Raw genomic sequence first — 16,179 nt, 5'->3', positions numbered from 1 at the left:
GACCAACTTGGGTGACCCTTGGTACTCACTGCTTCAATTCTGATGGTAAATAACAAGTGTAGAAACTTTAGCTAGAGAAGGACATGGTAAGTCGTGATATAAGTGCCTCAGAGAAGAGAGTCTTGGTCATGCCACCACTTAATGAGTCCACAGAGACCAGCAGAGGTGGTAGCTGAGGGGTACAGGGATCTAGAATACATAGTAGAAGAAGGAGTCAGTTATTAGTTGTGGCCCTGTGATCTGCTGCAGCAGTGAGAATTCTAGCTTCTCCCATTAACCTTCCTCCAGCTCAGAATAGCTGGAAATATGAAGGTACAATCCTAACTCAGTAGTATTGAAGAGGTGTTTTGGCTGCAGAACCACCTATGGGGTCAGCTGAGGCTTTAATGGAACTGTTTTGCAGCTCAATTTCTACCCCTGCCCAATCCTACTTCTTTCTCCTCCCTTCTACAATGTTCATCCTGAAACCATCATTCAATAAGCCTCCTATACCCTAATTTCCACTTCACAGTCTGCTTCTGAAAGGACTCAAACTGACACAATAGGATATTATTGATGGAATAATATGAGCATTTAAGAATTAAGAATATGAGCATTTAATATTCACATGCTATTTGTTTTCAGATCCATTCGTTAATTTTCCCCTGTTCTGTTTTGTGTGGCAAAAAACTGGCTCTTGAGACTGTTTTTTTTTTTTTTTTTTTTTTTTGGCTCCCTTGTAGTTGGCTTCCAGTTAAGACTGTCAATGAGAGGCAGTGGTGGGAGATTAGACTAGAGGAGGAAGTAAATCAGAGCATTTCTGTACCTTTTCTGCTTTTGGTGATATCTCAGCGTCTCTGGCAGTAGCGCCAAGTACTTTGTACTGTTATACAGTTCTATCACAGTAGCTGTATTCCCACTGGACAGCCTGTTGCATGAACTGAACTCACTAATAACTGTGACTTAGAAATAAAACTACCTACAGTCCCCAACATACCTATTAGGCATGTACATGCATAGAATATGTTTCCTCTGCCTAGAATACCCAGCATGTTTTAGCAATATCAGTCAATGTCACATTTGTCTTCCAAGACTCAGGTAAAGTTTTATCACCTCCTTGAAGCCTTCTCTAACCTCTCCATCTCCAACATGTCTTCCTTTGGAATCCCATACTTCTCATTACATAAACTGTTGTACTAATCCATAATGACATTTTAACTTATCCGAGAAAGACTGAGATTTATTTAATGACAAGATTAATCTGGTTGTGCACCTCTGTATCTCTAATGCTAACAAAGAGTACCTTATATGGTTAGCAACAATAAATATTTTTTTTAAATAAATGAATGTCAACATGATGCACTTCTGTATGTCACAGACAAATGTTTATGTGGAATAAATTGGAAAATATGGATTTTGGGGTCAGACTGTCCTGGAATAAAAAGCTACTTCTATATTTAGTAAGAGTTTTGTGAAATGAACTTGAGCAAATTGCTTAACAACTCCAAGCCTCATTTACCTTAGTTATAAGATAGAAATGATAATACCACTTTAATAAGATTGTTATAAGAAAAGATATTAACACCAATTTCACAAAATTGTTATGAATAGTTTTAATAATAATATCCATAATGGACTTATTATTAAATATTGTTCTCATATGTTGCAGTCTACCATGCAGCACAAATATGCTAAAGATTTTCAACTATAATTCTTATTTAGTCTTCTAAGCCAGTCTGGTAAATTGATGACAACTCCAAAAAGATTAAACAACAGGTTTAGACTCAGAAATTAATCTATCTAATGATAGATGATCATTAGATCATGCTACCCTGCAGTAACAAAGCAATCCTAATATTTCAGAGTATTAACAGATAAAGGTTTATTTCTGACACATACAAAGCAGGTTGTAGGTTTTTCTAAGTACCTTCAATCCAACTTTTATTCTGGAATCCAAGTCTGCTTTGTCTTGCATTTTGGCCATCTTAAACACATGGTTCTAGTTCACTGCAGCAAGGAATGAATGGCCTTGGGTATTGTACTGTCAACTCATATAACAAGTACATAAATCTATAACTTTATATATATATAATTTCACAACTTCAAACACCCATGTTTCTTATAATGTAACATTCACAACTTCCAGGGATTAGGGCATGAACACATCTTTTGGGAGGTCACAGTTCAGCCTGCTATAGTTTTATTAAGAGAAATTCCTAAAATTAGAATTAATAGTTCAGGGTATGTAAAATTTAAACACTTTTATATAAATATTTCAAAACTGTGTTCAAAAATGACTTTGAATTGAATTTTGGATGCTCTTAAACATATCCACGTGATGTAGTGTGTATACATACACAGTGCAAAAATACATGTGCACCATATAAAAATAAAAACAAAAATAAAAAGTTGGAGGTTGGGTAGAAAAGAGAAAAAGATCAGTAGGGACTTTTCAGAGTTGTCCTCCCTGATAGTCTAAATACTGCCCACAGCTGTGTCAATAAAATGTACCTTACTGGTCCAGGTTTAAAAATGTAACTGAACTTATCTGAGTTTGATTGACTGATTTCTGTTTTATTCTATCTGGATATAGGATATAGTTTTGCTTTTCAAATGTTTGCATTTTAATGTAAAGTAATTGGTCCTTGATTATGACCAGGTATGTTTTTCATTAAAAAAAAAATCTTTTTTTCTGTTTTCTTCATTTTTCACATAATCTTTACAATGCAGAGTGTAAATCTGGGAGCTTTTAGAATCACTTCATAAATAAGTTTAGATCTATTTCTGTTGGGAGATGGAAAACCATCAGTATTGGGTATTATTTTTTCTTAAACATAGTTGAAAAGTTACACCAAAAAGGAACTGCATTTTGGGATAAAAGTCATTTTCAAAAGCATTCAGGTAATAAATCATGTGGAATCGTATTTTCAATACTTTATCATCAGTACCAATGAATTATCAGCATCTTGATAGAGGGTGAATTTTTATAGCCATATGTACATATTCTGTTGAGTATGAGTTCTTCAAAATCAGAGGCTGGGATTGACCTTTGCTCAAAACTGATGTTTGAATTTCTCTCTTAAAACTAACTTCTTTTAACTGATGGTTTATGATTCTTAAAAATAAATGTTTTGTTTATTTGATAAACCTATCTCATTTTAAGTGCCTGTCGTTCTTGGGTTTAAGTAACTTCTGTTTGTCTCCAAAAATCAAATCTATCTTCCTGGAAAAATAATTTTCCATTAGAGAAGGATAATCAAAAGAATATTTTTTAAAAAATGATTTAAGCAACATCATCATCATCAGACAAGTATATAGATACCTAGGGAACTTAGAGTGCTCAGATATGAGTATTTGGGGGTATGTTTTCATTAATATCCTGACACATTAATACAGAAGTAACAAAATAGGGTCATAAGATACCAGATTTTATAAGAAAAAGATACACTTGGGATTTTCAAGTGAAATATTTTAATTTTACAAATAAAGAAAGGAAAGATTTATGCAACCAAAGTAAGTTGCAGAAGGCTAGCCACGTCCTCAATTGGTGATGAAGATTTTAGGGCATTTCAAAAAGTATAATATGATGCTAGGTATGGTGGTACACACCTGTAATCCCAGTGTCTACAAATCCTAGTATCCTACAACTCAACAATAACAAAATAACCAGGATGTAAAATGGTGCAGATGCCATGGAAACAGTATGACAATTCTTCAAATAATTAAAAATAGGACTACCATATGAACCAGCAATTCCATGTCTGGGCATGTATCTAAAAGAACTGAAAGCTGAATCTTCAAGAGATATTTGCACACCCATGTTCATTGCAGCATTATTCTCAATAGTCAAGAGTTGGAAGCAACCCATTGTCCATTGACAGATGAAAACTTAAATGAAATGTAATGTATATAAACAATAGAATATTATTCAGCCTTAAAAAGGAAATTCTGACACATGCTACATCCTGAATGAACCTAAGGAAATAATGCAAAAGTAGATAAATTTTAAAAATATAAATATTGTATTGATTCTATTTATATGAGATATCTAAAGTATTCAAATTCATAAAAACCAAAAATGAAATGATGCCTGCCAGAGGCTAAGGGAAGGAAAAAATGGGACATTGTTCTTGGTTGGTATAGAGTTTCAGTTTTACAAAATACAAAGTTCTGGAGATCTGGTACATAGCACATAAGTGAGCACTATTGAACTGCACACCTAAAAAAGTTTTTTAAAAACTTAACTGAAGGTGTATTTTAAGTATGTTCTGTCTTTTATGTCGGTTAACTTCAATAAAGGTGTTTATATGGACATATGTGACTTTAAGAAAGATAAAGAGACTGGGCATAGTGGCATACACCTGTAATCTCAGTGACTCAGGAGGCAGAGACAGAAGGGTTGCAAGTTTGAAGCCAACCTAAGCAACTTAGTGAAGAACCAAGTAAGTTAGTGAGACCCTGTTTCAAAATAAAAAATAAAAAGAACTGGGGATGTAGCTCAGTTGTAGAGCATCCCTGGGTTTAAACCCCAGTACACACACACACACACACACATACACAATGATAAAGAATACAAACTCCTACGTGAGACTTCTTGGCCTCAAATCTAAGTCTGCCATCTACTAGGGGTGTGACCATAAACACGTTATCCAACTCTGTTTCCCAACTTTCTCCTTGTAAATTGGGTTTTTATAAGTACCCCCCTGGTTGGGTTAATATTCATAAGCAAGGTCTAGTCATTGTGACAAATAACTGTACTGATCTATCAACCCCACTCTTGATATATCTTTATAAATGCATGGTAACAGTATCTCTAAGATATTCTGTCAGTCATTTTAGTTATTTTCTTCCTAGTTTATGTTTTTATTACATATTTCTGATTTTTAGAATATAAGCAACAGAAGTGAGGTTTTTGCTGTTGTTGTTTTTGCTTTTTGAGACAGGATCCCACTACATTGTCAATACTGGCCTGGAACCACAATACTGATTCAATTTCCAAAGTAGCTGGAATTACAAGTGTTTTTAATGTATACAGATAAATTAGATGGGCCATCTACTTTAGAAGTTTGTCTCTCTTGGTGATACGAAGGCAATCATTATTGAGCAAACATGGACCATTTATTAGATTTCAGAAGTCCTTCTAATATTTTTACCACTGTTATTTTAAAAGAAAAAGATACTACTAGATATGTATGAGAAAAACAGAGTCTAAAATAATAGCCTTCAACTGTTTTATGAAAATCATGGCTTATAATCCCCTGAAATTTTCATAATAATATCATTCGCTATTAGAATAATTTTATGTATACAATAGGCTGTATGTATATAATAACACAAATTAGATGCAAGGCTGCAGAAGTATTTCATAGAGATTTCTTATTGATCCATTATTTTTGCAACACTGGAAAGAGCTATGTTAGATTTGGTGTTGATATTTCCCTTGGACAGAGTCAGTTCTGGCCTGCTCTATCTCTCATTACTGAGATGACAGCTGTATCCAGATGCTAAATACTCAAGAGGCACTCCAATACAGTGTTAAAGACTCTGAACACTTCATCCCCAAAGAACGCAGCATTCCAAGAGAAAACAGGCCTCCTCACAGGAGTAAAATTGTGAAGGTGTATAATAAATCAGGGACCAAAATTAGAGGCCACAAAATCTTAAAGATGCTCTGCCCATCATGGTGGTTTTTGCTTCTCTCTAATATAGAAATATTTATGCATTAAAAAATAATATTAATAAAGTTATAAAGCTATACCAGTAGAAACAATAACAAAATATTTTCAAACATAAAGTGTTGCAATAGCTATTATACAGTAGAGAAGGTTTTTCTAAATGGGAATCAAAGACTAAATCATGAGAGATTTAAGAATCAAAACTTCTGAAATCCATTCAACTATTGAAGGGCATCTAGGTTGGTTCTACAATCTAGCTATTGTGAATTAAACTGCTATAGACATTGATGTAACTGTGCCACTGTAGTATGCTGATTTTAAGTCCCAAGGAGTGGGATAGCTGGGTCAAATGGTAGTTCCATTCCAAGTTTTCTAAGGAATCTCCACATGTACATGTATGATTACACAAACAGTGTGACTCTACTTCGTGTACAACCAGAGAAATGAACAGTTGTACCCCATTTGTGTACAATGAATCAAAAAGAAATTAAAAAATAAAAACCTTCTGAAGTATCTTATTTCAAGAGAATAGGCTAGACTAATTGTCCTGAAGGCAACTGTTTCTTCCATTTTCTTTCCTCCTTCCTCTTCCTTCCTTCCCCTTCTTCCCTCCCATACTTTCTACATAAACTTTCATTTCTTCAATTTACAAAATAAAGACTACAGGGTTTGAAAGTACTGTTTACTTGAATCATCAGTTTAGCAAACAAATTTGGCTATAAACTAAAATTATTTTTCTACTAAAAAAATCTAGATTATTCTTACCAAAAGCAAGCCAAAGACTCTTTCTAAAATGACCAGTGACCAAGTTTGCTAACAAAAAAGCAAAACAATCTGCTTCAGTACAATAGAAGTATAAATTATAGTTACCAGTGTAAATTAAAATTTACTGAATAATAGATGTACTTATTTGCTAAAACATTATGTTTTAGAAACATTTTTGTTTCTTTTTAGTTTTAAAGGAATGTAACTGACATAAACAAGTTAATTGTACATTTGATGAATTTTTATGTATGTAACAACCAACCAGATCACCATAAAGAATCCCTCAAAGACAGTGTTTCCTTCAAGTTCTGATGTATGACTCCCCTGAGGATGTTGTTAAAAATGTAGATTTCCTAGGCCACATTCCCAGAGACTCAGTAACAATGGTCTGGGTTGGGGTTTTGGAGAATGATTATTTTATAAGCACCTCCACTTGAAAAAACTCTGCTGCAGAGAGAAGCCAAACTTGACTCATGGCTGTAGAAGTTCCATTACTCTCTACTTCAAAGATAATCTTTTGAGGAAACCTAGGTGCTTTCCTACTAATTAAGAATGTATATGCCATTTGCTATCCCTGTATAATTTTACACTTTAGTGTTGTTTTTTCTTTCTTTGGACCAGAGTCTCCCAAATAATGTTTCCACCAGTCCATAACAAAATGAAAATTAGAAAGACCATAATGAGTTATTTATAAAGTTAAATGTATTTAAAGGATTGCCCTTTAAGATTATGTACTTTCTATTTTCAGGACCTCAAGATATCTTTTCTTTTATGAAAGACTTCCAACAGTAAAAAAACAGTAGGGTTTAAAAAATTAGTTTCGAAAATTAAACAGTTAAAAATTCAAAGTTGTTCAAATTGCAAAAATCCAAGCTACCAAGCTTTCAAGTCTGCTCCTGAAATTTGAATTGATTGCCACCAAGGTAAAGTGCCACATCTTGACATTTTCTCTGCCAGAGCATGTCATTTTTGACTACAAACTTTCTACTACTTCAAAAGACATTATTTCTTTTCTCTCTTTATATAAATAAGATGCTCTGTAGAAACTTTCAAAGAATAGGAAAAGTCAAATCAAAACCACCAAAACACTGTTAATGTATTCATTTTTTTCTAGTCTTTATGTACAATTTTTTAACAACTTGCGAATGAAATATATATATATATAAAATCACCTGGTATTTTTCTTTGACATTTTTCAAAGTCATTAAAAATTCTTTCAGGAAACATTCCTATGTACGCATGATATACCATAGTGAATCTCACCATCATGTATATCCACGAAAAATTTATTCAAGAAAAACTATGGATAAATGGTAGAAAAATCAGTAGAGGAAAGGGAGCAGAGAGTGGGGGAGGGGACAGGAAGGGGATGTACTGGGAACTGAATTAGAACAAGTTATAGCCCATGATTTCATAATTATGTCAAAATGGATTCTACTATTACCTATAAACTACAAAGAGCCAATAAGGAAATGTGGGAACCAAATAAAACAAAAAAATCCTTTCAATGTAGTTTTGTTTTATGCTATTCTATCTTATGAATTTATTGTTAATTTATTGCACTCTTTTAAATTAGAACATAGAGGCCATTTCCACTTCAAAAAGCGTAACAACACTACCATGAAAATTTGTACACATTTTAAAATGACATCTAATATCTTTTAAGATATAAAGATTATAGGAAGAAGGAAACTAATACCAAGGGAGTTAAGATTTTTAAGGATTTTGCTATGTTGTGATTCAGCTACATTTTGCTACATAACAAAATATCTACAACTTAGTGGTTTAACACTAACAACAATTTATTATTTCTCTGCATAGTATTGACTGATGTCACTCAAGCAATTACATTCAGCAGAAGCTCCACTGGGACTGGAGTCTAAGATGGCTTTACTCTTGTGTCTGACACTTCATCTGAGATAGTTTGGAATAAATGGGACCTGATTTGGCTTCTCTATGTAGTCTCTTATCATTTTGTACTCTAGCCTGACACTATTTATATGATGGCTGGATTCCATAAGAGTAAACGTGGAGCTGAAAGACTTTTTAAGACCTAGACCAATAAGTTAAAGCAAATCATGGGACCAGTTCAAATTTTGGGAAAAGAGAAGGAGATGCCACCCTTTAATGGAGGAGCTACAAAATTACATTGCAGAAGGGCATTTGGGTAATAGGGATTGTTTAGAAACAACTGATCACACATTGCCATATTATCAACTTATAAAATGTTAATTTATAATAAAAAGTGTATGCAAAATATACTTTCATCAGGTTGCTATGATTTAAAAAGTGTCAGGATATGTAGTAACAATTATCTTAAACACTCTTATTTAGGAGTGTTTTATGGTTTGGATCTTAAATGTTCCCAAAAGGCCCATATGCAAAAGACTTGGCTGCAAGTCTGTGGTGCTATTGGGAGATGATGGAACTTTTAGGAGGTAGGGCCTAGTAAAAGGAAGTTAGGTCACTGAGGGCACGTCCATGACAGAGATATTGGGACCCCAGATCCTTCCTCTATTTTTCTTTGCTTCCTGGCTTCCATGAGGTAGTAACTATACTTTACTATGTATCCCTGCCAAGATGTTCTGCCCCACCACGGAGGTCCAATAGCAGTGGAGCCAGCCATTCATGGGTCGAAACCTAAAAACATGAGTCAAAATAAACCCTTTCCTCATTTTAAGTTGTTTGTCTCAAATATTTTGCTACAGTAATGGAAAACTAACTAACAGTATAATCATGAATGTCCACTGTAGAACATAGTTTGGCATCCATGATCCATATCCTGAAGAAAAGAGAATACAGGTAGACCAGGATATATATACAAGAAAGTTCATAGTAGCATTGGTCTTAGCTCATTATAGTCCCAAACTAGAAACACTAAAGTCCATAAAATCTAGAATAGATTTTATGGAACTGTGTAATAGTTAAAGAACAGCAACGATGCACAAACTATATACTCGGCAACATGAATGAAGCCTTTAAAAAACTGTTGAACATAAAATACAAGTCATAAAATGATGCAGTGTGATTTCAGTTATATAAAGCATCAGAAAATGCCAAACTATACTATGTTATTTAGGGATGCATGCGTAAGTAGTATGAATATAAAGCAAAGCAGGAAAATATTTACCATATTAAAGCTAGGGTATGAGTTTGGCCCAGTAACGGGGAAGTGGGATGGAGAGAGCATCCAGACATGGGAAATATCATAAGTGGGTGATGGGAAGAAGCTGGAAATTTGAGGAACTTAAAGGAAACAAGAACAAAAGGAAGAAAGGCACTTATAGATTAGCTTAAAGATTTTCAGATTTCCTGCTAAGAACAATGAAAAGCTATTGATTGGTTTAAGTAGAGGATAATATAACCAGGGTTTAATTTTCAAAGTGTCATCTTGTCTGTTATGTGTAAAATAGAGGAAGTCAAGGTGCATACAGGAATGCAGTTAAAAATCTATTTTCCAAGGTTTTACGTGAGAGATGATATGCCTTTCAGTTGATGCAGAGATAGTAGGTAAGGAGAGAAAGAGACAAAAATGAGATAGTCTTGGAAAGTGGAATCAATAAGACCTGATGTTTGGGAGTTTTAAAAAAATGAGTTAGGATGATTCTTATTTTTTGACATGATCAACAGGGTACCAGTGGTCAATAGATGGAACACCAATAGAAAGTTGGATCTTGATTTTGGATTCCTAGGAGACATGCAAGCACAGATGTTATCCAAGCAGCTGAATAAGTGAATAAGTGCTCTGGAGTGAGAAACGGGAATTTGGAAGTAATCAGCATTGTTTTTTCTTATAATATAGCACAAAAGTAAATAAAATAGGGCATAGTGAAGCACCAAGAGAGGTAAAAACAACTCAGAAAGGATAAATAGGAGGAAGAAGCAGTGAAGATATTACTTTTTTGTGTAAGGCATGGTTCTTGACAATGGGGCATGAAGGCCATTAAGATATGGTCTGTAGTCTACTGTCAAGCAGAGACAGACACATTAGCAAATCAATCTATCTATAGATCGATAGATAAAATTAAGTACAAAATGCTGTGGGATCTCAGAGAAGGGCAGTAAATTCTGGAACATCCAACAAGAATTAGCCAGAAGAGCCTGGCGCAGTGAGGTACGCCTGTAATCCCAGCAGCTAGGGAGGCTGAGGCAGGAGAATGCAAGTTGTAACCAGGCAACTGGGTGAGACCCTGTCTCAAAATAAAATATAAAAGAAGGGCTAGGGATGTGACTCAGTGGTTAAGCACCTCTGGGTTCAATCCCTAGTACCAAAAAGAAAAAAGAAAAGAAAAAATTAACCAGAAGATTTGGAAAAGTGGGAAAGGCATTCCAGAATGATGCAATAAGATACACAAAAGCACAGAAACTTGAAACAATCATTTTTGTGCTTGGATCACAAGTGCAATTAATTCAGAGTTTGAAGGCCAAGAGAAGGGAGTCAAATGGAATGGGAAGGAAGACCCTAGTCATGGAGGTCTTCCATGCCCTGCCCAGTTTCTAATTTATTCAGTAGAAGTACAAGTCATGTGGTAATAAATTCAATTGATATGATAATGTTTGCATATTAGACAGGTTACTTAAATCAGGAGTGGAGGAGGAAGGTGAAGGTGAACATAGTCCAACTAATTAGAAAAGAAATAAGCAACTAAATAGGAAGTCGTAATATAAGGAACAATACATTTGAAAAATATTTAGGACTACTCTTTAATTTAAAAAGCCTGTCTGGAAGGTCATGTACGCTCAATCGCACGTTTGACCCAGCTTTCAATGCAGTTGAAAATGAACGCTGGGGGCTGGGGTTGTAGCTCAGTGGTAGAGCACTTGCCCAGCGTGTGTGAGGCACTGGGCTCACGTCTCAGCATCACACATAAAAAAATAAAGGTCCATCGACAACTGAAAAGCATTAAAAAATAATTAAAAAAGAAAGAAAGAATGAAAGAAAATGAATGCTGGGATGGGGCGTGGCTAAGGTTGTTAATCGCTGAATTCAGAGAGAGAAAGAAAGGGAACTAGATGCCGAAGCCAAAACGCCTGGACATTGATAACAAAGCAAGGATACCTCACAACACAAGAGGTCACAGATTGCCAGGGGAAGAAGACAGGCAGCCGTGGCTGGAACCCTGCAGCTGGCAGGTGAAGTAGGTGCAAGTGCGGACTGGGCTGGGCGGGCGCTGTGACAGCCAGCACTCAGCGTGCCTGGGCCCCCGCAGAGCTGCAGGCCGCAGGATCGCAGCCCTGCAGCGACTCGAAAATCTGTGATTCGCCACTGCTGGGATCTGTGACAAAGCTCCACACTGAGGAGAACCTGCGCTGCCAAGAAAGGAACAAATGCCAGCAGTACAGGGACAAGCGAGGCAAAGGAAGGAAAGGTCCAGTGGGAAGGGAAATGGTTCAGGGAATCCAGAAATAAAGTGAAAAAGTCACTGAGGTTTTGACCACTGCACAAAAACAGCAAAAGGAGGAGCTTGTTGAAGTCGGAAAAGATTTCCTCCCACTGTGCTTCACTGTGCAAATTAAGAAAAACAAAAAACTAATTTCCCATAGAAATAACCACCAGGAGAGTACGGAGGGGAAATGCCATACAAAATAAGTATGAGAAAACTGAATAAAGAGCGAACTAGATACATTCCTACAGACTAGTGAAACAGGACAAGAAAATGTGTCCACAAAATGGCTCACACGGTAACCTGACATTTAAAATCAGGCATGAAAACACTCAGAAAATGACTCAAGATGTGGAAGAACACCATAAATCAGAATTAGAAAAGCTCAGCTTTGAGGTGACAGAACTCAAGGAAGAGAAATAAAAGAAAAAATTGTCTCTGAAATAGAGATGAAAACAAAAGAAATATAAGAGCAAATGAACACAGCAGATAATGCTAAAAATAATGGAAATTGAGGAAGTGAACTTTTTTAATTTTTAAAAGAAATTATTTTTTAAATCAAAAAGAGATGAAGAGATAAGGACAGTTGGTGAAACTAGTACATAAATGCTTTCCAGCAGCTATAGACAGCTCTGCTTTATAGCTGCCGCTGCCTTACAACCATTTTCTTAGAGATTTTTGTGCCTCTGTGGCCTCAGTTCTTGATACATGGCAGGTACAGAATACTTTTTTTTTTTTAAATACATGATGTTTAGTTCCTGGTGACAACTCCCTTATCCCCTATCTCTAGTACTCAGGGAAGCCTTCAAAGATAAGAATACCACTGACCCAGGTTCCTTACTCCCCTGGCAAGGGGTTAATTTCCACTATCACTTAGAAGAGTTAAAAGAGGAGCTCTCCCTTTCAGAGATCAAACACCAGGATTCAAGGGATTTCTTGCTCTCTCCTTTTTGAATAGTTCTATTCCCACTGTCTGCTGGAATATAAGTACTCTTTTCTATCATGTAAAAAGTGTTCAAGACAAACTAAATATTTATTCAGCCTAAATCATACATATTAATTCATTCAAAGATTCATTTAGCAAAGTTTTATTAATTTTTTATTTGTTCTAATTAGTTGTACATGACAATAGGATGTATTTATACATTTTGATAGATCATACATAAAGAGTATAATCTCTCATTTTTCTGATTATACATATTGTAGGATCACATCAGTCCTATAGTCATATATGTAAATGAAGTAATAATGTCTGTTTCATTCTACTAGCAAATAGTTTTTGTTGTTTTGTTGTTGTTATAGTACTGGAGATGGAACTCAGAGGTGCTTCACCACGGTTCTATTCCACAGCCCTTTCTATTTATTTGTTTTATTTTGAGACAGGGTCTCACTAAGTTGCACAAGCTGGCCTTAAACTTGAGATCCTCCTGCCTTAGCCTTCCGAGTTGCTGGTGTTACAGGTGTGCACCACTGTGCCCAATTTAGCAAATAGTTACTAAGCAACAAATCCTTAGTGGGTAAGAATGAATGAGACCACAGATTAGGTTCCTGCTTTCTTAGAATCACCTTGAGGTGAGGAGTGTGTAACCCACTAACCAAATAAAAAAAGCCATTATAGACTCTGATGAATGCTGGAAAGGAAAAAAACAGTGATGAGAAATGGAGAGAAGTCATTCTAAATAGGAAAGTCAGGGAACACTTCTCTAACCATATGTATAGTTTCATATCAGGCTATTTTGATATAATATTAAAATATTCAAGTACCTTGCTAAGAAACCCCCATGCTATTCCCTTTTGGATCTACCTTCAGGCCTCCTTCCCCCCCCCCCTTTTTTTTTTTTTTTTACTATCCTCCAAAAGGTACATGGGGTAAAGACAGAAATACACCTTATTCCTGACCTTATGGAACTAACAGTTTCGTGGAAGGGACAGATGTTGTACTAGTTTTCCATTACTGTAATGAATACCTGCCACAGTCATCTTATAGAGAGAAAATGTTTAATTTGGCTCACAGTTTTGGAGGCTTCAGTCCATAATCAACTGACCCCATTGCTATAAATATTGTGGCAGGGCAGCAGATGTGGACAGAAGCACATGGTGAAGCAAAACTGCTCATTTCACGTCCAGGAAGCCCAAGAGAGAACAAGGAAGAAGCAGGGGTTCCACACTAAAGGCACAGCCTCAATGACCTAAAGATTTCCCACTAGGCCACACCATTTAAAGGTTTCGCCACCTCCCAGTAGTGTCTCCCTGGGGCTAACCCTTCAACACCTGGGTCTTGAAGGGGTGGGACATTTAGGATTCAAACTATAACAGATGTATAAACAGATAAGTAAATGCATGACAGAGGCCATACTTCACCTGTGAGCAGTGTTACTGTTCTTGCTAGTTAACTCTTCTGCCTAGGCCTCTAGAGTCCCTAAAAACTCTTGTCTTGTTTGGGTTCCAGACTGAAAATTCTGCCTGGTTGCCTATGTCATCTCAATATTTACTTGTTATTTTTAAACTAAAACAGGAGTTACTTGACTTGCATATAATACTTGCTTAATTTCCTCACTAGCATAATACATAAAATAAATGGGAAATTAATTTTAAAATTACTTTATTAAGAAGTCTATTTTTTTTCACCAATTTTTTTCAAACAAAGAGATTTTGGCCAAATAATTTAAGTTAATTATCACCTGAGAATGTGTTCACTTAATAACTATCAGAAAACTCTACTTCAGCCAGGTACAGTGGCTCAAGACTGTAGTCCCAGCAATTTGGAAGTGAAGGCAAGAGCATTTCCAGTTCAAGTTCAGCCTAAACAACTTAGTGAGACCCTCAGCAATTTAGCGAGACCCTATCTCAAAATAAAAAATAAAAAGGTCTAGGGATGTGGCTCAGTCCTAAAACATCCTTGGGTTCAACCCCCCAGTGCCCCTAAAAAATTTAAAAACCTCTACTATAGTTCAGTATCACTTATTCTATCAGTAATTATGTCAATGAACCATGTTCATCTGGTAATCAGTCAGGCAGTATTTATTTGAACAGTAGATTTTAGGAGGACAAAACAGACAATGAATATTCTATAAAAGAGACTGAAATATTTCAACAGATACACAGGTATTTTAATTATGTTCTGAATTGCTTATATTATCTTGTCAGCTCTTGTAGATTTATCACAATTCTTTTGGATTCCTCTGAGATACACCCAACAACTGGGAATTGCTACTTCCCTTCAAAGAATGGGGCAGCCACATGCCAGGTCCTTGTGTTGGGGACAGATGAGAAAGAACAGTGATAGTTCCCTCTTGCCAATATCCTTCCCTTCGTATATTGCAAGGCTTCAGAACTAGGATAGAATTATCTGTCAATCCTAGCTTTATATGAGGTGCTAAGTGAAGAAAGAGGGGATTAAAGTTCTCCAAAGGCGCCTTCTCTCTGTGTGATTCTTTAATGAGGATGACAGCAGGCTTGAGCCTTCTGGAAATTCTCACACAGGCATTAGGTGTAAACAGCACATAAGGAGTTCTAATAAGGTCCCTCCAGAGCAAGAGAAGGAGGTCAGGAAAAAGTCATCTAATGAAGATACACACACCAAGAAACAATAATTATTTTGCCACAAACCAAACCAAAACCAAAAAAAAAAAAAAAAAAAACAAAAAAAACAAAAAAAACTTATCTCTAACACCTAGACATAGGACGTGGCTATACTTTCAATTTAATTAAACCACTTTGTTGTTATACGTCATGCACATATCCTTGTCCTTATCACACTGAAGTATAATTGTAGGTTTATATGTCTTCTGCCTAGCTGAATTCCTTCATATAAAACCAATATTCAGGGGCTGGGGTTGTGGCTCAGTGGTAGAGTGCTTGACTAGCATGTGTGAGGCACTGGGTTAGAATCTAAGCATCACATATAAACAAATAAAGGTCCACTGACAACTAAAAAAGTATTTAAAAAAAAACGGTGTTTAGTAATTTTTTTTGCTGCAGAATTGAGCTGTGTCTGACATAAAACAGGGACTGAAAAGTGACAGAATGAACTGGAAACAACTAAAGGCAGACATTAAAATGCAATAGGCAGCTGTATATAGTATATAAAAAGGATAGATGGATTAAAAATAATGTTATTCAAAAATACCTGAGATATTAAATTAACTGATATGAGTATTTTGATCACTCAAAATGCATTCACCATAGTAGTAATAGGTATTCATTAGGGAATACCAAAATGTGGATCAATTTCCTTTAAGATTGTGTAGTTCTAGATAGCTAGACTTTCTGTGTATTTATTCATTTCTAGACTATTTATTGAGTACTTGTTTTGTGCCAGGTGCTGAGATAGTAATTAGAACCATGATGATATTTGAATGAAGATGTTGATTGTT

This window comes from Sciurus vulgaris (genome assembly GCF_902686455.1).
Source record: "Sciurus vulgaris genome assembly, chromosome: 1".
In the NCBI taxonomy this organism is placed as follows: domain Eukaryota; kingdom Metazoa; phylum Chordata; class Mammalia; order Rodentia; family Sciuridae; genus Sciurus; species Sciurus vulgaris.
This window is presented reverse-complemented; position numbering follows the sequence as displayed.